Consider the following 23,397-nt stretch of genomic DNA (forward strand, 5'->3'; position numbering starts at 1 on the left):
ACACACGAACCTGCGAGTGTGGGCGTCTGCAAAAAAAACGTCACTTCCTGGTTCTTCCAACGCAAATGCTTTGAGAGGATTTTCATAGCAGGAGATGCAAAAATCCAGATACGACAACATCATGACGTGTGGTGAAAAATCTGATTTTTTTTCCCCCATTAATAACATAATAAAAATCATGTTTTACGTGTCAGTGGACCTTTAAAGTACCTTTCTCCAAAGTGAACTCTGCCTAGCAACAGCAAAATAGGTAGCGTTCCCCATCAAAATAAAATACGCACCTTTTTTTTTTTTCTCCTTCAAAACAGCGGCCAAAATGTGCGAATGCGGACAAAACAACGCCAAATATCCACAACCGAGCAGTCAAAATATGTAAAACACAACAGGATACGACAACATGCGAGAAAATTGGACGCTGCGCGCACCTGTGCGTTAAGTGGCTGAGACAAGCCTCCGTGCCGGTGCAGCCTCCGCGCTCGTCCATACCCTCAAAGTTGCCGGTGAGAGTTTGATTTCCTGCAGGTGAGTGACTTCACACCAACCTTGTCCCCGTGTTGAATTGAAACAGGCAATAAGCGTGTTTCCAATTGTTTTGTGGGCGCTTTTCTTACATTTCTTCTCGTTTGGTCACTGTCACAGCAGACGAGTCCGAGAGCGACCGAATGCTCATGAAAAACGTGTATAGAGATCGAACCAGTCTGGACAAAGCCAGAGAGACAAATTATCTTATATTTATCACCACCCGACTCGCGTGATAACATCAAATTGCACGTCTTTGTTTAGGTTTTGTTCAGTTGTGTTTGGATATTTATTTATTTATTTATTTGTTGACAGTCGCAATCTGCGACTGAGCTGCAGGCGGCGCTCCCGATCCGGAAGTAGCGCCGCTGACGAGACACGCTGCGGATGGCCCACATTTGACGTAAGGTTTTTGTCTTCAATTTCGTGATTGTGATATCATTGTTGAAAATTACGTTCAATATTGAGCACAATATTTTGTTTATTTTTAGTGCCAATCAAGAGACTGAGCTGCAGGTGGCGCTCTCGATCCGGAAGTAGAGCGGCTGGCGAGCAACACTGCGCATGCCCCGCAGTTGACGTAAATTTGTGTCTTTTGATTTATGATTGTGATTCAATTGTTGTAAAATTACGTTCACTATTGAGCACCATAATCTCGGTAGATGGTTATATTCACCTCCGTGCTCTCGACATTATTATTATTGCTTGTATAGTATTAATTTCATGATTATTTGCTCTCAGTTGGAATGTTTCCTTAATTATATTGGATGTCACTTGGTTGCGAGCATCTCATTTGATTGGTTGAAGCCGGTTGGCCGCCATCTTGGTACTCCCAAAACTTGCGGAGGACGCGGTTTACCGGTTGGATTATGGCGGTGTGTTTCTCAAAAGTTTGGCATGTAGAATTAAAACTGGTCATGTGAGCTTGACATTTTTTTCCGTTCTGGTAACATGAAGGATTTTTAATTTGTCTTGGTTAGCCAAAAAAGTGCGAAGGAAAGACATATAACACTGTGACTGCCAAGAAAGCTTGCGTATTCCCGAGGGCCCGATTTCCATGACCTGTTCACGTTTCTCCAAATACGCTGTGGTGCTCTGTCATCATAACATAGCAAAAAACGAAGCATTTTTTTGTCATAAAAACCTTCATTTTTAGGTCTATCAGTTCGGTATATTTTTTGGAAATAAGGACTTGCAACGGGAAAATCCACGCATTATTCACTTGTCGTCCCTGCCACGTCCTATTTCAGAAAATTGAAACGTGTTTCCTCCCGTTTGAAAATCGAATTCAATTTTCAGAGTTGTGTATTGTGAAATGCATCAAAAATTTCACAGAAAACCCCTTCACAAACACACTTTTAACAGTGTCGAAGTAAATCTTTCTAACTTACCTATGGAACGTTTTCTCACGATTAAACGCGGTCATGTCATTAGCCAAGTCGCTTATCCTCACAAGGGTTGTGGAAAAGCCGGAGGTCTATCCCAGCTGGCTTCGGGCGAAAGGCGGACTGCACCCCGAACTGGTGGTCGCTCAGCATCGCTTGAGCGGGAATCGATCCCGTGCTGGCTGCACCAAAGGCGGGCGTTTGTTAATCGCTAAATTGTAAACAAGTTTTAATCATCAATAAGCAGCGGACATGGAAAATGAAAATATTTTTAAGCGTGCCACTTTAGCCCGGGACCGACCGGCGACCAGTTCAAGGTATAGTCCGCCTTTGGCTGGCACTCCCGCAACCCTTGTAAGGATAAGCGGTTTGAACAGTGGACGCGGACGTTCGCTTGCCCTCGTGTGGCTGGAGTGGGAAAAGCAGTCCATGCTCTCGCTTTCTCTCCCCACACAAATGCACACACACACACATCCTCTTTCTCTCTCCCTCCAAACTCTGGAGCCGTGTTTGTGTGCACGCGCGCGCCGTTGTAAATCCGCCACCGCGCAGCGGTCGCATTTCCTCGGGAAAAAGCACGTTTCGCTCTCCGCCCGTCTTCTTCTCTGCGCTCTCACCCCAGACAGCGCTAAAGAGAGCAGGTACCATATGTCCGATGCACCTATGCGTATAAATATTCGTAACCCCCTCCCCACCCCCACCACCGCTCATCATCTCAGATGTTGGACTTTTGATGATAGCTAATGGAATTCTTCTCTTGCAGTTTAAAACAAACAACGCCACCGCATTTTTGGAATAAGAAACGCATTGCTGTTTTCGGACTTGGACGAAAGGGACTCCTCTGGAATTTCCTCCGGAATGAAACCTTCGAGCCCTGGTAAGTAAGACCATCCGGACGCGTTCGTTCCGAGAGAATACCGGCTTTGATTGTGCGACCCCCCCCCCTCACCCCCCCCCTCTTTCTTTTAAATGCAGTTACAGAGTGCTTTACCGTTCAGCCGCCCCGGCGTGCGTAGTAAGTGACCACTTTTCTCTGCATTTTCTCATGTCCGTTGAAGTTGGGACGCGCAATATCACTTGTACATCGCTTCTAACACATTCTGTGCACTGTCAACCGCTGATGAATAAAAAAAAAAAAAAAAAAAAAGCAGGGTACAGCAAGTGCAGCATCTTAATAGTGGGATGCTGAGAAAAGTTTTTGGACGTTTAATAAGCGCTTATTACACTGTATGTACAAGAGCCAATGGCTTATTTGCGGCTTCCCGAGGGTAGCGGTGGTGTTGAAAGCTGTGTTCATAACGGAAATGTTGGGCAAAGTTGATGGGGAGAGCAGCGAATATAAAGCGTGGATGTTATTTGGGTGCCCCCGACACCTGAAGTGGCCTTCAGCCCCTTTAATGCGGTACCCCAAATTAACCAAGGAGGACAAAACTGTGCCTTTCGGAGAAGTTTTATCACACTGGGGTGGGGGGTGGGGAGTACGTTGACCCAAGACGGCGCAGGATTTGTAGGCTGTGGAAGTGGCGACATCATCACGGTGATTTCAGGAAAGGGGGGAATCGACAGAATCCAATCATCTTTTTCCAGAAATGGAAAAATAAGAATTGAAAGTCCCACGCGTCTCATGATTGTTGAATCGTTGGATTTCCTGAATTCGTCTGTTCCTGGGTCAAACTGTGGCTGATGTGAGCACTGCCCATGCAAGTACCCCCCCCCCACAAAAAAAATAAAAAAAGACCCTGTAAAGTGAATTTTAGGGGTGCAACAATTGAGTTGGTAATGTAATAATAGTGCAAATCCTCAAATTTTCAGCCTTTCAATTGTGAATATACAGAAATTTTCTGTCGTCCTCCGTGAAAATAGACGGACTATCTTTGTGTTGAAGTAAAATCAAACATCTGGTTTTATTTTTGGAAAACAATGAGCAACATTTTTGTCATTTTGAAAAACAATGGTCAAAGTTTTTGCCAATATTCTGATGCGTTCCAGACCAAACCCGTAAATGAATCATTCTGTGGAGTCAATTTGATATAATGTTCTGTTTTTAAAGGGATGGAAATGATTTTTTTTGTGTGTGTGTTCAATTCATTGATGAGCGGCTACAAAAAAAAAAATGACAGAATAATCAATTATTCAAATAATGTAATCTTCTGTCGCATTCTCAGTGAATTTATTTCTCAATACGTTAATGCATATTTGAAGAGAATCTATTTAAAAACGCGTAAGGACTAAGTACTATGTGGTACTCATTTGTGGGTTTTGGTTTTCTGGGCTTTTGGGGTGTGGCCAAAACTGGACTAAGTGACCCTGAGCACCAGTCTCCGCTCCCCCACTTGATCACTGGTTATCCAGTACAATTGCGTTGTAGCTAGCTAGCTAGCACGCTAGTCACACCTCCACTCTAAAACTACAGACAGTCTGCTGGCACCTCATTTCCTGATATGAGTGCGTGTACTTTTCGTGGAGAGAGGCGAAATAGATTTTTTTTTTTTAAAGCCCGATATGATAACGAGTGCGTGGAGATGGCCTTTTTGCTGGCGTGGATGCTTTAGAGCGCTTTGTTGTTGTGGCGTGAAGAAGTCCCAGATGAGCCAGTGCGAAATTTTCCAGCCAGGAGGGCAACGTGTCAGCGTATTCAGCTGCCACGGCCACAGTGAACCTGAAAAACATTTGACCTCATCCGCTTTATGGAGTCCATTTTAGTTAGTTCAGAAAATGAAATCAACCTAGTACGGGTGTTTTTTTTTTTTTTTTTTTTCTGGTGTTTTGCGACTCTACGCGTAAGTTAGAGTAACCCTAGTCACAGTGATTCTGTGCCCTTCAGTTTGATCCTGTCCTGTTGAGTTGTTAGCTTGCCTCATAGTCATCAGACCTTGCTGCATGTCTTTTGGATCCCGCCTTGTCTGACTGCTACACCGTGTATGACCGAGTTTCCGGGATAAACTACATTGAACCTTATGCCTCTGCCTCAAAGTCCTGCATTTGAGTTTGCCCCCCGTACCGGAGGTTCGTGACAATTTAGCCAGTGTGTGGCTGCCAAATTTGACGCCTCCCTCCATTAAATAAAAAATAGTGCCCCACAGAATCTACCTAACAACAAGTTGCCATGGAAAAGGTTTTGCCAGGCAAGCTTGCCTTGGAAATTTTAGAAAGATGAAATGAAGTGGCAGTCCCCCTACATATTTTTATATTTAATACAGAGCAGTTGTTGTTGTAAAATGAGTGGAAATTAATATATTTATCTCTGCATTCATTTTTTTTTTTTTTTGGAGGGCGGGGGGTTTCAAACATCTGACCAGGAGGTTTAGCCCCTAGTTTTTGGCTTTTTTTTTTTTTTTTTTAATAATGAGTTAATACAAAGTAATTTCACGTTCCTGAGCTCCTGCTTGTGATTCCCTAGCAGACTTGGCCACGAATTCTACCTAGCAACAAATTCAAACGGAAGCAACTGAGTATGTTACATAAAAAAAGTAAGTTTTTTTTTTTCTATCCCTTTTAAAATTGCTGACGATGAATACCAGCCTATATTTAACAACCGGGTGCTTCCTTGTTTAGTCCACCTGACGCTTTTAGTGTGACAAATGTGTCCGCGAAGCCTTTTTTTTTTTTTTTTCTTCCCCCCTCCCCGAATCTGTGAAAATGCTGGCCCAACGAAAGCGCCTCACCTGCGCTGTTTACGGGTCTGCTCGTAAATCAGACGCTTGTTAAGTTGTGCTACGACAATGTTTGCCTTCCGCGGGAGACGTGAATGCTATTAAGCGTGATCTATGTGATCCAGCCGTCGACTGCTCCCCAATTAAAGGATCCGGCCAGTGCATATGCTGCTTCTCTTTCTCTCTCTTTCTATTTCTCTTTCTATATATATATTGTGGCGCTGCTGTGACGAATATGAAGGCAGCGAGGAGTAAGGACTCTTTGGCAAACCTCGATGCTTGGAACCGAACAAGAGAAATCAATTAGACCCTACTCAGTTGGCATCCAAGGGAATTCTAGTATGGAAAAGCAGACAATCGAAGCATTCTGCGGAAATAAAGTTGTAAGCAGACGGGAAGGTTAGCGTCTGCACAGTCGGAGAAAGCAGGATCAGGAATGTCCATTTAAAATCAATACACAGTTTGTTCCTTGGAAGATCATGGGGAAATGTCCATCCATCCATCCATTTTCTACCGCTTCTCCGGGTCGGGTCGCGGGGAAAGCTGCCTCGGCAGCGATACAAAGACTTCCCTTTCCCCCGCGACTTTTTCCAGCTCTTCCGGAGGTGATGCCAAGGTGTTCCCAGCCCAACCGAGAGACATAGTCTCTCCAGGTCATCCTCGGGGTCTCTTTTCGGTGGGTCACCTCACCAGGAGGCGTCCAGGAGGCATCCGAATCACTCCCGGATGACCGAGCTTCTCACCCGAAACTCATGTCGGCCGCTTGTATCCGGGATCTTGTTTTTCGATCACGACCCAAAGCTCGTGCCCTTGGGTGAGGGGAGGAACGTAGATCGACTGGTGAATTGGCAAAATCTATGACTGGGAAATTAGGGCATTGGTGTTTATTACAGTAATCCCCTGATATTTGAAGGATGGAGGGCCGTCTTTTTTTTTTTTTTAACATGCTTGCGCACGTCTTCATCAACTGCCCCCCCCCTCTCCCAATCCAGACTTCTGACAAACCTCCAGCATGTAAGATGGAAATGAATGCAATAACACCAAGAGGTGTGAGTCACTGACAGCTGAGGCTGGCTCCAAATTATATACACGTGGCTCTTTCCCGAGACTTGCCAACGTCATTTAAATCCATGAAAACCTTGAACGCTTAGAAAACGTAGTAGATGTGTAGTTGGCCAGTTGGAATGTACGAAGCATTCCGGCTACTTTTAAGATTCATTGGACACATTTTTGAATTCTGTAGTTGGGGGGAGGAATCTAATATCAGTAATTGAATCAGCATGTTTGAAAGTCTATTATTAACCACACAATAATAATAATGACAATACAACACAAACACGATAAAATGAACGAATCGAGCCAAACGGCGATTAGTCACCGGCGTTGAACGAATGTTCCCAAACAGGCCAATGTTCTTTCCAGAGAATATTCCAAGTGAACGAATGTCCAAAGACAAAAGGCAGCAGGCGTCCGTGTACTTGCCCCAAGTATCAATGCGGTGTGAAGAAGCCCCGTTGGCGGTCTTTCCCGTCCTTATATAGGCACTCCTCGGAACATTCCAGAATTCCGCATCACGAAAGATCTGCATCATAATAACCTAAAAGTTTGAAAGGAAAATATAAAGAATAAAAACACACGCAAAAGACTATCAATTTAAAATGGAGTGTGCCTACCGTCCTCTCGATCCGTGGTCCCCGACCGACTATTAAACGTAACTTGCAATAATGCCATTAGGATGAATGTAATTGTTGTAATTTTAATGAGACGTTCACATCTAAATGAATCCAAAGGCTGGAAAATAAAAATGACGGTAGCTGCACTTTTGTGATGTTTGTCAAGGTTTTCGTTGATGTGTTAATGCTGGAATGCTGGCAAATTTTGATGGATAACAAATCGAGGGATTCAAGTTGTTGAACTTTTTATTTCTATTTCAGAATTAGATTAAAAAAATGGAAAACGGATTGACTGACTGGGAAATGGAATTTCCATTTTTTTTTTTTTTTTTATGTTTTAGAACATTGCAATCCCTGCCTAATCCTATGTTTACAATGAGCTGAAAGGGAGCACGCGTGTAAACAGCCCCATCCCGCTCTCAGCCAGCCCAGCCGGAGGTTCGACGCTCGGCATCATGGGAGAATAACAATGAGGGATTGTGGTAGAGGAGGGGGATCAGTCTCCCTCGCGACGCTCGGGCCATACTGGGCTCGTCTTTATCTAAGACCCAGTCTTACGCAGCTCAGTTCTGCTAGTTTGGAGGTGACAAACCAGCGGTACTGAGGAGGAGCCTCTCGGTTCTGCAAACGGCCTCCCTCTCTGCTCCCCTTCTGTGACAGGCCTTGTGATCTTGTGCACATTTTCACACCACTCGCTGACTTCGCAGCATAGCCCTCTTCCTATTCATGTTCCAACAAGGGGCAGGCTGGGATCTGTCAAAAACTTTGAACACGCCGCAGAAAGGCCCTCTTGAAATTGCTTCGTTTTGTCGTCTTCCTATTATTCCGGGTAGTAAACCCCCCCCTCCCCCCTTTTTTTTTTTTTTTTTTTTTGAAGTATCAACTTCTCAGCGAATGTCGCAGGCATGCGGATCGTGGTGAAATGAATCGTCTTTTAAGGGTTCTGGACAAGAGTCAATCAAAAGCTTTCTTTGAAGGGGCACTTGCAGCAATTCTTGTCCTACACGGCACCAATTAATGGTGATGGGCAATATCTAAAAATTTTCGGTTTTCTGCGGATGCTATCTTGCCTCTCCTTCGAGCGGATGCAAAATAATTCTGAGTGAAAATGTCCTAAATAGTCCCGAAAGAGTTGTCTGTATCTTGTAAGTTTAAAGAAAGAGAGCAGCCTTCAATTGTATGGCTCGTACATGCAGTTACATCTACATCTCAAAAGAGAGTTCTGGTAAGATCAGCCCCCCCCCCCCCCAAGGAATACCGTTATGGGAATACCCAAGATGATAGCAACAGAATACCTAAATAAACTGACAGGGGAAAGAGAGGGGGTGGGTTTGGGGGAGAGAAGATGAATGGACCGCAGTATTCCTGTAGAAATAACTTGGATCGATGTCAAAATTAAATTTGACGCAAAGAGCCTTTAGGCAAAGTGCTGTTCACGTCTCTTAGTTCCCCCAGGTCGGCAGGAGATGGACCGACAACCAAACGTGATGGAAAAAGGTAGCGGTCGGAACCCCTCCGGGGATGGGGAACACCTTCCCTTCACTCCTAATGTGCCTCTCCCCCTTTGATTGGCTAATATGGTTAGCGCCGCGTGTCCCTTATTGGATCACATCAAAGGTCAGAGGAGTCCTGCAGACGAATCAATCTCTCCGTCTGAGGAAGCGTGGAATTGAGGGCGAGACGATCCATCTAGTCGGAATGAAAGTGGGTGAGGATGTGGGTTGGGGTGGGGCGGGGGGCGGTGATGGCAGTGGGCGAGGACGGTGAGATTGAGCTGTTGACTTGGGGAATGTGATATCCTTCGAGAGTTGGTGTTATTTCTCGCAAGTCCGGGAACGGTTCGGGTTTATTAACGTGGCACCAGGCAGACATTATCCGTTAATGTAGGGAATCGAACTTTCAAGGCAAAAGTTGGGGAAGAACGTGCATTCGTTCAGTGTGTGTTTTGAAATGTCAATGCATAGAACCCAAAATGGTTTTGCAAGCTATCTCAGAGAAGGTGGGATTGTACCGGGACAGGAATTGTACCATTCTTACAAGAACCTCAGCTTTCCCTTCTTAAAAAAAAAAAAAAAAAAAAAAAAAAAAAGGGGATTGTTGTTTTATAGATGAGAAGCCTCTCAATTTGTTGAAGGTGATTATTCCGTGTATTCTGATCGCCTTACATCCAAATAAAAACCATCGGTATATTTAATCCGTTCCGTCACCCCATTTGGATTTGAACGGGCATTTCCAGGATCCCTTCAGAAGAAATGACTTGAATGCATCACCCCGTCGTTGCCAATATTGAATTACATACTGTAGATTAGTGACACAGTGCCTCGGGAAATAATCCAGTTCCACTTAATTGGTCTGGAAATTGCAATTTCTGCGCTACAAATAGTGCCTCTTTGTTCATTTACCAATGCCAGCGACGTCTCGTGGCAGCCAGAACAAGTAAATGCTATTTCACGAGATTGCAGACGTGCGGGATATTGCTGCCCCCCCCCCCAATTCCCACGAGCATATCATTTTCGTGGTTAACAGAAACCGGTTTCGATATTTACATGTAAAATGCGTTTCTACTTCCAAAAAATTCACGTTATGAAATGACTTTTTTTTTTTTTTTTGTGGGTGGGTGTGCCAAGAAAGTTGTTTTAATGCAAATACATTGGCTCGTAAAAAGTTTGAGAAACACTGCATTAGACACATGGGCGATGCTGGGGAAGGAAAAAATTTTTGTAGACGTTCCGTCATCCTGTGTGGCCTTGGCACGGCGTCAAAATTTGCCTCATCGAAAGAAAAATGAAATTCCCCAAAACTCAGCATTAAGAGGCAGGACCGTATGATCAAGGTTTATCGGTGGGTAAATCATGCAGCGAGCCGTTTAATATGGTCCCTCTGTGTGTGCAATTAGTTCAACTTACGTCGACCCTCTCAAGTCACCCCCCTCCCTCCCCCCATTAAATAAAATTCACCGGTATATTTACTCCATTAAGATTACAGTTCGCTCTTAACAAGTCACCGTTAGCCTCCCCTGCAGACACCGTTGCAAAGGTTCAGCGTGAGCTAATGTTTGCTTGGGCAATGAGATCTGGTGCCACCGTTACTCCTGTGGGGGGGGGGGGGGTTCACGAGAGAGAGAGAGCACCTCTTCTTGTGGACAATGAGCTCACACTTCAGTTGAAGATGATCAAAAGGTCTTTCGCCTCAAACATCCGCTCGCCTGCTCCAGGCAGCCGTACTAATTGCAGGCAGTCAATGAAACATATCTGGGGGGGGGGGGGGGGGGGGTTTAAAAGCCTGCAGTGGGAGTCAAAGCCGCCTTAGGCCTGAGCCAAAGTGTTTTAAATGGATTACACCAGTGTGTCATTGCGATTACAAGTTCCTCGCAGGGACCACCACGAAGTGAATTGAAGTTTATGGCGTTGCGGTGCATCATTCCCTTCATTCCCCCCCCCCTTCCCCCTCTAATTTGCAATAAATCAAAAATATAAATGGTTGACTTCTACGTAGCATATAGTCCTCTTTGGTAAAGTCGGCAGTTTTAGAACTCGTCGTCGATCGATGTCTTAAAGTGATTTTGACGCTCGCTGCGATGGGTGGAGCGAAAAATGTGACTTTCACGCGTTTTCCCGTCATCTTCAGCACTCATTATTCCTCATACGCGACGAAGTTTGGATGCAGTTCTTATGTATGTACATGTACTAATAACCGGAATCAACTGTTTTAGGAAACGAACGGACAAATAGAACTCTCTCTGATTTGTAGCCAGCGTCACGTGTAAAAAAAAAAAAAAAAAAAATCACGTCTCTTCGGCGATTTTGTTTTTGTTTTTTCTTTTCTCCCCAGCTTTTGTACCGTAGTTGTGTCAGCAGTCTGGACCAGAGAGCACAAGCCCAGGCGGGTTAAAAGGCTTTCACACGAACGGGTGGGGGGGGGAATATGCCCCGTAGCGCAAACGTGCCACCATCTCATCCGAGGCCGTCCCCGAACTTCACCTCAAGAGCCAGATGAGTCTTAAAGGCTCTTCCGGGCTTCGATATCAGCCAACGCGACGCTAATCACCTCACTTGGACCGATGAGAATATGATCTTAACACAATGACCATTGTGGGTGCAGCGCAAATTAGCCTTAGCTGGTGGGCAGCGGGGCGACAATGTATTTGCGCGCTCCTTATCCCGCCCCGCCTCGGGCTGCTATTAATCTTCTAGACCGAAAGAAATGAATTCATGCACAGAGGGATTTGTCGGGCTCCGGATATGGATTGCATTGTCTCACGTTTTGAATTGGACTCTGGATGTAATTCCGGCGGCGTGAGCTGAAATGAATCTGATGAATCGTAATCTTCATTGCTCACGTCGCAACGACCCGTGCATTCCCGTCGGAACGCCATAATTCTGTGCAAATTCCGATTTTTAAAAATGTGGCTAGTCGTGCGTTTGAGTCGCGGTGTACCTCAAAGTACAGTGGCTGTGTCCAACACTGTTACAGCAATCTCCTGTATTCTTAATGTCCTGTCTGTACGAAATACATAGTACGATGCCATTTTTTTATTTCATCTTCCATGAACCTTAAAGCGCCCTTCTGAGTGACAAATGGACTGACAGAATATCAAGTGCAAAAAAAAACAAAAAACAAAAAAAAACGCAGCAAGTTCTGGCCGCGGCCTACACGTGACAGCAATCTTCCGTCTTCTTCGTATGTCTGTGGGTTCGGGTTGCACACCGAAAACCATTTCTTACAACAAAAATCATCCAGTGTAGTGTGTATATATCAAATATGGATTGTACTTTATTGGCACTTCTTACTGTTGAAATTGTTGGAAGCATACTTGAATATTACTAGAAGCAACTCGACGGACACACTTTTTCCTCCCGCTTGAAAATTTCAGCAGCTTCCAGGGATCCAGCACTTGCCTTCCCCTTTTCTTTTCTTTTCGGAGTTGTCCAACTTTTGACAATTTCAGAGCCAAAGTAGAAACTGCACGGCGCGCCGCAAGCTGCTCTCCCCGTCGCGTCAGAGGAAACGTGCGAATCTCTCGCTGCATATTCACGCTGCGTCACTTCCACACTTGGACCGAGCGCAAGACATACGGCGAGCGCCGTGTCGTAAGGGGCGGGGAGCAACATCCGGCGATAGGCGTGGAGATCGCCGTTTGTCCCACCGGGCGAATGAATTTTTCATCAACTGGCCCCGAGAGCTTCATAAACGGCGAGCGGGAGCGAGTGAGGCGACGGGATGAGAGCGCGGCTGCTGTGTGCCGCCGAGGACGCGGGAGATACTTGGCGAGTGGCTGCCGCCCTCCCTCGTTCACGTCTGACCCCGCTATCCATTTAGCCCGACTTTATGATTACCATAAAACGGCGTTTGGAGGGGGAAAAAAAATGGCTACACAGACCTCTACTTCCATTAGTGGCCTGTTTTTACTGGAAGGGGGCAAGCGTGTCCCCGGGCGGGGCCCCAAACCGTCTCCCTGTCCTCGTAGTCTCTTCAATCGAGGACTACGCAAAGTGGACGGCGCCGCCGATGCTGTTGTCAGCCAAAGGGTTATTCACGGCGGCGCTGGAGAGAGAATTTAAGTGCGAGTATGAGGGAGATCCTCACAGGGAGCGCATCCTTGAGCGATAAAAGCTTCGTGCCGTCGCCAAAGTCGCACGGGACTGTTTCTGTGGTTCTATACAGCGTTCATGATCCATCTTCAAATGTGATAGATGAGCGTGACAAAATTATAAAAATAAAGACCTCTGTGTTAAAGTAGACCTGATTGGTTAGATGCTGATTTGCGGTCTGGCCCGTTTCCTATCCGCCGTGGATAGCAGCGAGGATCCAGCCTCGGTTCTCGAACGTCCCGTTCTCAAACAAATCGGTTTTCGAACGAAATTTTTGAGGTTTTTATTGTATTTTTTTTTTTTGCTTCTGTTGTTGAATGGAAATCGGTACTCGGAGCGCCCCCGACAAAACCCGGAAATAACAGAACGTGTGTGGCCCAACCAGCCGACCCACCCACAACGCGCGCTTTGTCAATTCGAACGAACCCATTCGGTTTTTGAACAAACCGCCTTCTGGAACGGATTGTGGTCGAGAACCGAGGCTCAGTTGTAATTTGTATTTTGTCCTTATAGTGACTTCATGCGGATATTGTTTTATTCGTTTTTTTAAAAAATGTTTCACATCAATCCCAAATTTGTACTCATCCTTAAAACTGTTTATTATTCTCTGTGATTTTATTTATTTTTTTTAAATATTTTTTGGAGTCAAGTTGTTCGGAGGAGGTAAAAAGTTAGACAAATAAATTTCCCGCAGTTTGCTACCCGACTGCTGCAAGCGGCAGCCCCCAATTAGCTGCCCGTGCAGAACTGCCTTCAAGTGAGGAGATTAGAACGTAAAAGCTGCTCCCACAGGAGCGCCGGGGGAAGGTGGGGAGGGGGGTTGTCATAATATCTGCAGGGGTGGGGGGTAAATCTATTAGAGGCGTTATGACAAGCAGTCAATGTTGCTTCTTTATTTCCCTGTGACGCTCTGAAACGAATACAGTCATTAGCGTTAATGCCACCCTGATATAAATTAAAAGGGTTTTATTTTTAGCCATACTGCTCACTGACTCAATATCGTGGCAGGTAACAAAAAAAAAAGAGCTATGTTGGATTTGGGAGGAGACTATTTCGTCAATTCCCACCTTGACATTCAGGCTGTGTCATTGGTGGGAATTGTACTTGCAGAAGATGACAATAATCGCACAGCAGCGTGACAACAAATGTGAACAAGCACCAAGGCTCTCCCCCCTAAACGGGGGAAAAAAAAAAAACAAAAAAAAAAAACTTGGCTCCCATGACAAATGGTCTGACGCCGCACATTCCGACTGGGGAGGAAAAAGCACGGAAGAACATCCGACTGCAGGTTGGGTCAGACGGAGCAGCTTTCCAGAGCGATATCCGTCTGCCGGCGGCGATGTTTTTGTTCACGCCTCAACGGCCTGCTGCAGTCTTGCGCTTCCCCATCCCTTGCTCTAATTGGGGGAGCGCTGCGCCAGTCGCGATTGACCCGACGACTCTCCGAGACTCATAAAGCCACGTGAAAGTGCAGACTTTTTTTTTTTTTTTGTCATTCTGAGTGACGAACTCTGGTCCGGTTGCAGGGCCCGCAACCTTGGCAGCCAGCCGCCAAGGGGCAAACACATGGTTCGGATGGTGGTCCGCCGGGTTCCAGTCGTGGTTCATCAGTCCTGTGATGATATATTTAGAATTGAAGTACATCATAAATCCGCGTTGGAAAGTCTCAGCCTTTGAAAGCAATTGGAAATGGATTTTCTTGTCGCCGACGCACTCTGCCCCCCCAACCCCCTCTCAAACTGATTCTGACTGGCTAAGAGTGCCTGGCTGTGCTAATGTTAGCGTTATCCTTGCACGCTCGCGCTCGACGTGGCACGCTATCGGATGCCGGTCGAGGATACGGAGGCTGAAATTAAGCAGAAAGAATGAGCCATTAGTTGAGAAACGGGAGCAAAGAGGAAGGAATATATTTCAGTGGGGTATGAATTATTCAGTTCTCTCCCAAGTCGAGTATGCAAACACATTATTGATGCTTTTGTGCTCGTGTATCCTCAGTCTAGACATTTTCTCCCAATGTTTCACTTGCATTTGCGAGATGATTATCTGCTTTTTTGTATTTTTATATTTTTATTTTTTTAACCACCCAGTCCTGACGACCCCGAACGCAGAACGAGTGCCAAACTCCAGCGGGGCGATCAAAAACGAAAACCATGCAACTTTAATGGTTTTCCTTAACATTGAAAACGCAAAGTCCTTGGCGTGGAGATTTGTCGCAGTCTGTACCCAGGCTTGGAACCAGGCCTCACCTTGAACTGCGGAGCGGTTTTGTGAGTTACGATGACGGTTTTTATTGCTGTACAGTCGTTTCATTGGATATTAAACATTATAACCGTTCAACATTAATGTAAGAAACACTTCCCCGTTTGACGCATGCGTTTAATGTAAAAATAGTAAACAACATTCGGTGGACGAGTTCAAGTATCTTGGGGTCTTGTTCACGAGTGAGGAAAGAATGGAGCGGGAGATCGACAGACGTCTGCTGTGATGCGGACTTTGTATCGGTCCGCTGTGGTATAGAGGGGAGCTAAGTCGAAAAAGCGAAGCTCTCAATTTACCAGTCAATCCGAGTCGTTCCTACCCTCACCTATGGGCATGAGCTGTGGGTCGTGACCGAAAGAACAAAATCCCGGATACAAGCGGCCGAAATGAGTTTCCTCCGCATGGTGTCCGGGGTCGTCCTTAGAAATAGGGTGAGAAGCGCGGTCATCCGGGAGGGGCTCAATGTCCTCTGCATTGAGAAGAGCCAGATTAGGTGGCTGGGAGATCTGATTCGGACACCTCCCTAGTGAGGTGTTCCGGGCACGTCCCACCGGAAAGAGACCCCGAGGATGACCCAGGACACTCTGGAGAGACTATGTCTCTCGGCTGGCTTGGGAACGCCTCGGGATCCCTCCGGAAGAGCTGGAAGAAGTGTGTCTGTCGGGGGAGTCTGTTTTGAGTTAGAAGTGATCCGCATATCATTTAAATATGGCTCGAAACGATGGGGTAATATTGCCCCGGTCACTTGACTTCAGTCTCAAAAGGGGTATCTGAAAAATTCCAAAGTCTCAGTCATCCGGGAGGGGCTCAGTGTCAAGGCGCTGCTCCTCCGCATTGAGAGGAGCCAGATGAGGTGGCTGGGGGATCTGATCCGGATGCCTCCCTCGTGAGGTGTTCCGGGCACGTCCCACCGGAAAGAGACCCCGAGGACGACCCGGGACATGCTGGAGAGACTATGTCGCTCGGCTGGCCTGGGAACACCTCGGGATCCCTCCGGAAGAGCTGGAAGAAGTGGCTGGGGAAGGGGAAGTCTGGGTATCCCTGCTGAAGTTACTTCCCCTGCGACCCGACCCGGAAAAGCGGTAGATAATGGGTTAGTTATTAAACAGTGTTTCCTTGCTATATTGTGGTGGTTGGGGATTCACACCACCCATAATTTGCCATATCGCATCATTTTGACTATACAATATGTTGTATATTTTGGGGCGATAAAATACTTCCCACCCTAAAACAAAACTATTAAAAAAAATCATGATATGCATAAAAATGGAATGTATATCATTTACAGTAGGTGGCACGGTGGGTTAGGGCGTTGGCGTCACAGTTCTGAGGTCCCAGGTTCAATCCCAGCCCCGCCCGTGTGGAGTTTGCATGTTCTCCCCGTGCCTACGTGGGATTCCTCTGGGTACTCCGGTTTCCTCCCACATCCCAAAAACAATGCAACATGAATAAGTATGGGGACTATTAATCAGAATCTGGGGAGAATGCGTAATTCTGCCAATATTTGGTTACGTTTGTGCTGATTTCACCTATTGCGATAATGTCAGTCATGAGGAAAATGCGGTGCTGGTGAATCCAGTAAAGTCCCGCCCAGATGCAATACCCGTGATTGATCGGTCACGACTCTCAGGTTGGTTCGTCAATTTTCTGGTCAGTATTCCCTCGGGAGAATATTTGCAGATTTTCCAGCTAATAAAATCAAACAAGCTCTTGGGGATGGCATAATGCTGCAGTACAAATAGCAAAATTAATCAGGCAAAGACAAAAAAAAAAAAAAAAAATAAGGGCCACCCGCCCCCCCGCCGAAGAAGCGTTATCATTCTAATCTTTTAGGGAGCGCTTGTGAAGTGCTGCATAATCCAATCACGGCGAAATATGTATACAGGGCAGAGCGTTTGCGGACTCCCGTTTTCTGTCCTTATTTCAAGTTTCTCCTCGTAGCAATCCAAGCGCAACCGCAAAACGGCGGGTTCCGGCCCCTCCCGGCACAGGGTATCATTTCTTTTTTTCGCCGATTTCGCAGCATTTGAGGTTATTGCACCAGGAGAAAAGCCGGTGGCGCTGTGATCACGAGCTTTAATGTCGCCTCTCACTGTGAGCCCTATGGGGTCCCAATTTCATCAGCTATATTACAACCCTCATTACCTTCAGAAGAAAGGGGGGGGGGGATGGAAGACATTGCTCTTTATGAACTTTTTTGGCCCTGAGCATAGATAGCATGTGTTTTTTGGGGGGGGATTTTTTTTTTCACCGTCCATCCGTCTCGCAGTCATATGAATTGGAGGCTTGAACATTTAGGCTTATTGGACTGACGAGCATGAATTAATCACGTAGTTTCACATGGAAAATCTGTTTTATGATTTTTTTTTAAATAAATATCACCATGTCGGAAGTGGGATTTAATATCTGCAATGGGGGTGGAGGCTGTGTCGGGTGGTTTTTGTCTTCAAAAGATGATCTGATGCCGGATGATGGAAATTACAATGACCTCGTCAAGAAATTGAAGTGCAAGACTCACAGAATATTGTCACTGTCAGATCCCAGCGTGGGGCAATTCCAACAAATCCGCGCAAAATACGTAAAACAAACGCGCCTGGCGGGGGTGTCAAAATCATTTTTGTCGTTTCCCTCAGAGGGCCGTTATTACTGCGGAACCATAACAAAATCTTCAACCGTTATATCACGTTGACATGAAATATATGAGCTAGTTCTGGAATTAGAAATCAAGGGTAATGGGATTTTCAACTTGCGTTGATGTTTAGTGGCACAAAAAATGCTTGCAATGTCTCATTTATGATCTGATCATTTGAAACTTTGGTACAGATTTGAACCACAATCATGGAAGTTGAATATACATGATCTGGCCCCCGGGCCTTGAGTTTGACACCCGTGGCGCAGAGTTAATTTTCTTGCACGAAGGCACATTCGGAGGGGCGTCGCTGTCCAAGGTTCTGAAATTTGCTGCTTTGCTTTCCGTAGCACCACGTCGCTTTCACGTGACCCGATTACGTATTCGATTTGATTTTACTTTAGGTTTCGAGTGGGGAAAAAAAAATCTTAAATAAGCAAGAATAAATCGTTATTCACATGACTCGGATTTAACCCGATTCTCACCAACATCAACCTCGTGACCCCCGTCACTCTGCACTCATTAGGCACTGACATGCAAGATAGATTTTGCACAGAGCCAATCCCCCCCCCCCCTCCATCAAGCGCTTTGTGCTCTGTGAGCTGCGAACAAAAAAAAAAATTTGCTGAATGGGTGTCAGACTAATCCTCCCGTACTCCAGCACGAATTGTTCCCAGCGTTCCCGGGGCTGCCCGCTCACTTGGCCTTCCCGCCGAGCCGCAAACCGATCAATGCGCGCTACGGCCCGACTGACGCTTAGGCAAAATATCCCCGCCTTGCCTCATTATGCGTCGGATTCTTCACTATCCCTCGCTAGGATTAGGTACACGTGCAACCGTGAGGGTGTACGCGGGAACGCACAGCTGGAAAAAAAAAAAAAAAAAAAAAAATAAATAAATAAATCGCAAGGTCTATGTCTGCATATCTTACGTTTCCCCATCGCGCCAACATACTGCATTATGTATGAAACTTTAAGTACTATCACAGCTTAGGCATGTTGTCAGCGATAAAGCCTTTGGGATTTGAAATATATTTGCAAACCAAAAAGCATCACTTGCGGTTTTTTTTTTTTTTTTGTGGCCAGTCCTCATTGCTCATCACTAAGGTAAAGTGGATGTTCGCTGGAATTATTATTATTATTATTTTTTTTGTATTTATAATGTGGCACACGGTGGCTCAGCTGCAATGTGTTGGCCTCACAGTTCTGGGTGCCAGGGTTCGAGCCTGGCTCCGCCTGCGCTGAGTTTGTATTTTCATCCGTTTCCTCCCGCATCCCAAAAACATGCTAATTGGACACACTAAATTGCCCCGAGGTGCGGATGTTTGCCTCTGTGGCCTGCCATTGGCTGGGAACCAGTTCAGGGTGTCCTGGGATAGGCTCCAGCACTCCCGCGACAATCGTGAGGATAAGCGGCTAAGAAAACGGATGGATGGAACGGTGGACGACTGCCTCACAGTTCTATGGACCCAGCTATATTCTCCCCGAGCCTGCGTGGCTTTTTTCCTGTATACTCCAGTTTTCTCCCACCTCCCCAAAACCCGCCCGGTAGGTCAATTGAAGATTTCTAAATTGCCCGTAGGTGTGAAATGTGAGTGCGAATGCTTGTTTCGCGTTGCCCCGCAATTAACTGGCACCCAGTTCCGAGTGTACTTTGCTTTTCGCCCGAAGATAGCCGGGATATGCTCCGCCACGCCCGAGACTCTTGTGAGGATGAGTGCTATGGGAAGTGGATAGATGGATTTGATTTATATTAATAGAAGGCCATTTATGGAGTATTAAAAGTTGACATTACCCACAGTGCAATGCTGTATGTTGTGTGTTTCTTACCCCAAAAAGTCCTGGAAAGCGAGTAGTAGTAGTATTTTTTTTTTTTTTTGGTTGTTTTTTTTGTTTTGGAAAAGTGCTTCCAGCTTTAGCACGTACTCCGTCGTTATCGCCGTCTCACCCACGCATCCACCGCACCAACCCGCCCCGCCCACCTCCTTGTGACTGCGAGTTCTCACAGTGAGATGTCATTAGAAGTTGCCGCCTAATTACCGATGTGTCTGAATTTGATTAACGCTAACAGAGGCGGAGCGGGAAACGAAGCTCATGCCGTACCCGTCGAGTGCGCCAAACTACCCCAAATTGGGCAGGGGGGGGGGGGGAACTTGTGTGAGTGCGTATTTATGTAAATGTCACAATAAAATAGTAAGCACTATATAGAACATTTAAAACGGAGTTGAACCAAGCCAGCAGAAGGAGTTTTGCCATAACATTTTGATCATTTGCTCAAAGTTTTAAACTTTTCAATAGGTCAATTTCACCCACCAACATAACAGGAGGGTTAAGCTTGAAAAGTTCCAAAAACCTTCGCCGCTGGGGTCCAGGTGGTGCTCGCATAGGCGACGAATCCATCGAAGCACAACCCCTGCGCACATCACACAAAAACCTCGAGGGGTCGGCATTCGGCACGAAGATGACACACTTGGGCGGCTAAAGCGAGACTTTGGTCGTCCTCGCCTGCTCTCGCAGCATTAAGCCGTCGACGAGCCCCGCAAGTCAAGCGGAGCGCGGCGCTCAGGCCGGGCTGCCTTTGATGTTTCCGAAGAAGCGCAAATGGGAGAAAGGGGGGGGGGGGGGGAGGCATTGGCTGCCCGAGCACAGCTGCCTGGCCTTCCCCCCGCCGAGGCAGCTGACACGGAGTTCCAAAAAACGAGCCATTCAAAATGGATCATTCCGCCTTTACAAAGAATCTCCTTTCGGGCTTGTCCTGTGAATGGTTTCTCATGCAAACACCAACAGCGATGCAACACATGTAGACGGATATTATAACAATAGTCACAAGCTTCTATTCTTTAACCTCTCTGTTACCTTTGTTAGTGTCAGCTAATGGCTCGAGGCGAGCCCAGATTCGGGTCCGTTCATCCAGGTAAACCTGTGCCGGTCTCAGTTTTTCCTTGCGTTATCAAACCATCTCGTCTTTTAAATGGCTGGTTATCGGTAGGTCACGTGACTCGTTCTTTATCCAAGCAGTAGTTGGTTTTGAAGATGATCCACGTTTATTTCAAGCTAACGTACTCGCACTCCAGCTGTTCCTTTTGTCCAGTCATTGCATATTCCGCCGAAAATGGGCATACATCGTACTGTGAAAGCCTCTTAATAAATTTTGATTTCAAACGTGCTCGGAAGTCTTTTTTTTTTTTTTTTTTTTTTTTTGTATACCTCTGTAGAGCGTCTCGATGCCGTGCTGCCACGTTGGTATTCAAGCCAAAATGCTCTCCGTCCGCCGTCCCACGCAGAGGCTCATGCATAATGGATTAATTGTTCCTCACATCCTCGTAGCCCCCCCCCCACCAGGTTAGTATTCCGGAAGTCAACGCTGCGCAATAGGTCACCCAATTTGCTTGGTAATGTATGGAAATAGTTCCTTTTTAAGGCTCTACAACGGGCGCAAATATCGTAATATCGGCGGTGTTTTACAAATCCGCGCCTGCGTCCGGAAAAGCCCGGCTCCCGTCGGCGGTTGTCACACTTGACGCCTCGGTGACAGGCAGGCACGTCGGAAGCAAAATGGGTCCAATCTCGAGCGGGATGGGAAGACTCCTGAAAACGATTGGAGTCAAATGCGGCCCGGCATCCTCTTTCCGAGGACGCCTGACGGAAAGGGGGCCCTCTCCTTCTTTGTCCCCTCGGAAATATATATATATATATACCCGACGTTTTCCGTTGACGCCGTCTCCCGCGCGGACGGGCCCGGGGATATTGGTTCCTGTCCGAGCGAGACTTTCCACGTAATAGCCGCGCTGTCTGCATGTGGCATTCAATTGCAGCGGCACATTGGGAGTCGAAAAGCCGTGTTTTCAACAAAACAGGCTTGTCTTGTCGGTACCTCGGATACCATTCACAATCAACGGGGTTCTTCCCCGCACGACCGATTGAACCATTTGAAACTGACGTGCCCCGATTTGACTTTTTGCGTCGGCTATCTCCGCCACCTTGTCGGGATTTAGGATTTTGTGGTCGTGCAGCTGCCGGGATAAATCCACCAGCCGATTTGTAGCGCTCCGGAAAAATAACAAGCACCTTTTCCAGTGGTTCCACGAGCAGAGCAGATCAAAGATGGCCATTTTTTTTTTCGTGTCAAGGACGTCTTATCAGTTATCTATTTCGGGAATCTTTTAATTGCTGAAGTCCTCATTTGTGCAACGAAACAACAGAAATGAACTATTTGTGAAATATCCGACCCTTGTATCTTATTTTCCAACTTTTTTTCCTGATCTTTATAGCCGTCCATCCATTTTCTACCACTTTTCCGAGTCAGGTCGCGGAGGAACCCAGACTTCCCTTTCCCCAGCCACTTCTTCCAGCTCTTCCGGAGAGATCCTGAGGCGTTCCCAAGCCAGCCGAGAGACATGGTCTCTCCAGCGTCTACTTGGTCGTCCCCGGGGTTTCTTTTGAGTGGGACATGCCCGGAGCACCTCACCAAGGAGGCGTCCGGGAGGCTTCCAGATCAGATGCCCCAGCCACCTCATCTGGCTCCTGGGCACTGAGCCCCTCCCTGATGACCGAGCTTCTCACCCGATCTCGAAGGGAGACCCTGCGGAGGAAACTCATTTCGGCCGCTTGTATCCGGGATCTTGTGCTTTCGGTCGTGACCCACACCTTGTGCCCATATGTGAGGGTAGAGGGATGTAGATTGACTGGCAAATTGAGAGCTTCCCCTTTCGACTTAGCTCCCTCTTGACCACAGCGGACCGACACAAAGTCCGCATCACTGCAGACGCCGCACCGATCCGTCTGTCGATCTCCACCTCCATTCTTCCCTCACTCGTGAACAAGACCCCAAGATACTTGAACTCCTCAACTTCGGGCAAGATCGTAGAACGCACGCCAGGCTTTTCCGACTAAGGTGGCGTCATATGTTACCATGGTGCAATTAGGGCAAAATAACATTTGAGTGATGAAACTTGTGGGACTGTTTGTCCTCGACGCTAGCGGTGTCATCCTAATTAACAAACAGCCTTACTAGTAGCACGCTGAAGCCAGTACGTAGTAACTTTTGTTTGTGGCGCCGAAAGCCACCTCGCAATTACCTCTCATATCAACTTGGTTCTTGGTTTCTCTTGAGTAATCATCACTAATCAGTCGTTTTCAGTCCTGTGAGGAATAATGATTGAAAACGGACTACTCGAGTGTGGGAGCGAATCCCTCCAAATTGCGTTTTTTTTTGGGTTTTTTTTTTTTTTTTTGTCCGCGGCTACTTCACCCCTTCGGATTTCCTTCCAGATTAGACAAATCAATTTCTCGGCGGTTGTGGTTCCCATTGAGGCACGGCTGTTGTTTGTAACCATTGAAGTGCTCTGCTTTCCTCCCTTTTCAGGAGGGACAATTTCCATCAATTGAATGCGTCAGTCTGGCCTCAGAACTCGGGTTGCATGCACGATAAGTTCCAATATAAAGCGGCGTTCGCAGGTTGAGTGACACCGGTTGACGTATTTAGCACAGAGGCTGTCAAACGGACTCCTCTGCTTAGGAATTTTGACACAATGAAAGATGTTATATTTTCTTGTCAGCGCGGGTATTAGAGACGGGGTGTCATGATAGTGTACTGATAGGAACAAGACATCTGCAAATGATACACTGGCTCGCTTGCATCTCTGACAGCCAGGCTTTCGGTAAGATTTCCAATTTGTAGTCTGATAAAT

At 46.5% G+C, this 23,397-nt stretch overlaps 1 protein-coding gene across 20 annotated transcripts in view; it reads left to right on the plus strand.

The window, feature by feature from the left end:
* The first annotated feature begins 386 nt into the window (after positions 1–386).
* Positions 387–23,397, plus strand: part of LOC133494346 (receptor-type tyrosine-protein phosphatase delta) — a 238,634-nt gene continuing 215,623 nt past the window's right edge. For 19 of the 20 annotated variants that reach the window (XM_061808077.1, XM_061808063.1, XM_061808078.1 and 16 more), the window contains exons 1-5: positions 387–522; positions 835–922; positions 1,011–1,099; positions 2,668–2,781; positions 2,880–2,919. The gene's annotated coding sequence lies outside the window, so the exon portion shown is untranslated. Of the gene's footprint in view, positions 523–834; positions 923–1,010; positions 1,100–2,403; positions 2,546–2,667; positions 2,782–2,879; positions 2,920–23,397 lie in introns of those variants that run through there. The other variant, XM_061808064.1, reaches the window with a different exon arrangement.

The sequence above is a fragment of the Syngnathoides biaculeatus genome, chromosome 21, assembly GCF_019802595.1.
Source record: "Syngnathoides biaculeatus isolate LvHL_M chromosome 21, ASM1980259v1, whole genome shotgun sequence".
Taxonomy (NCBI): domain Eukaryota; kingdom Metazoa; phylum Chordata; class Actinopteri; order Syngnathiformes; family Syngnathidae; genus Syngnathoides; species Syngnathoides biaculeatus.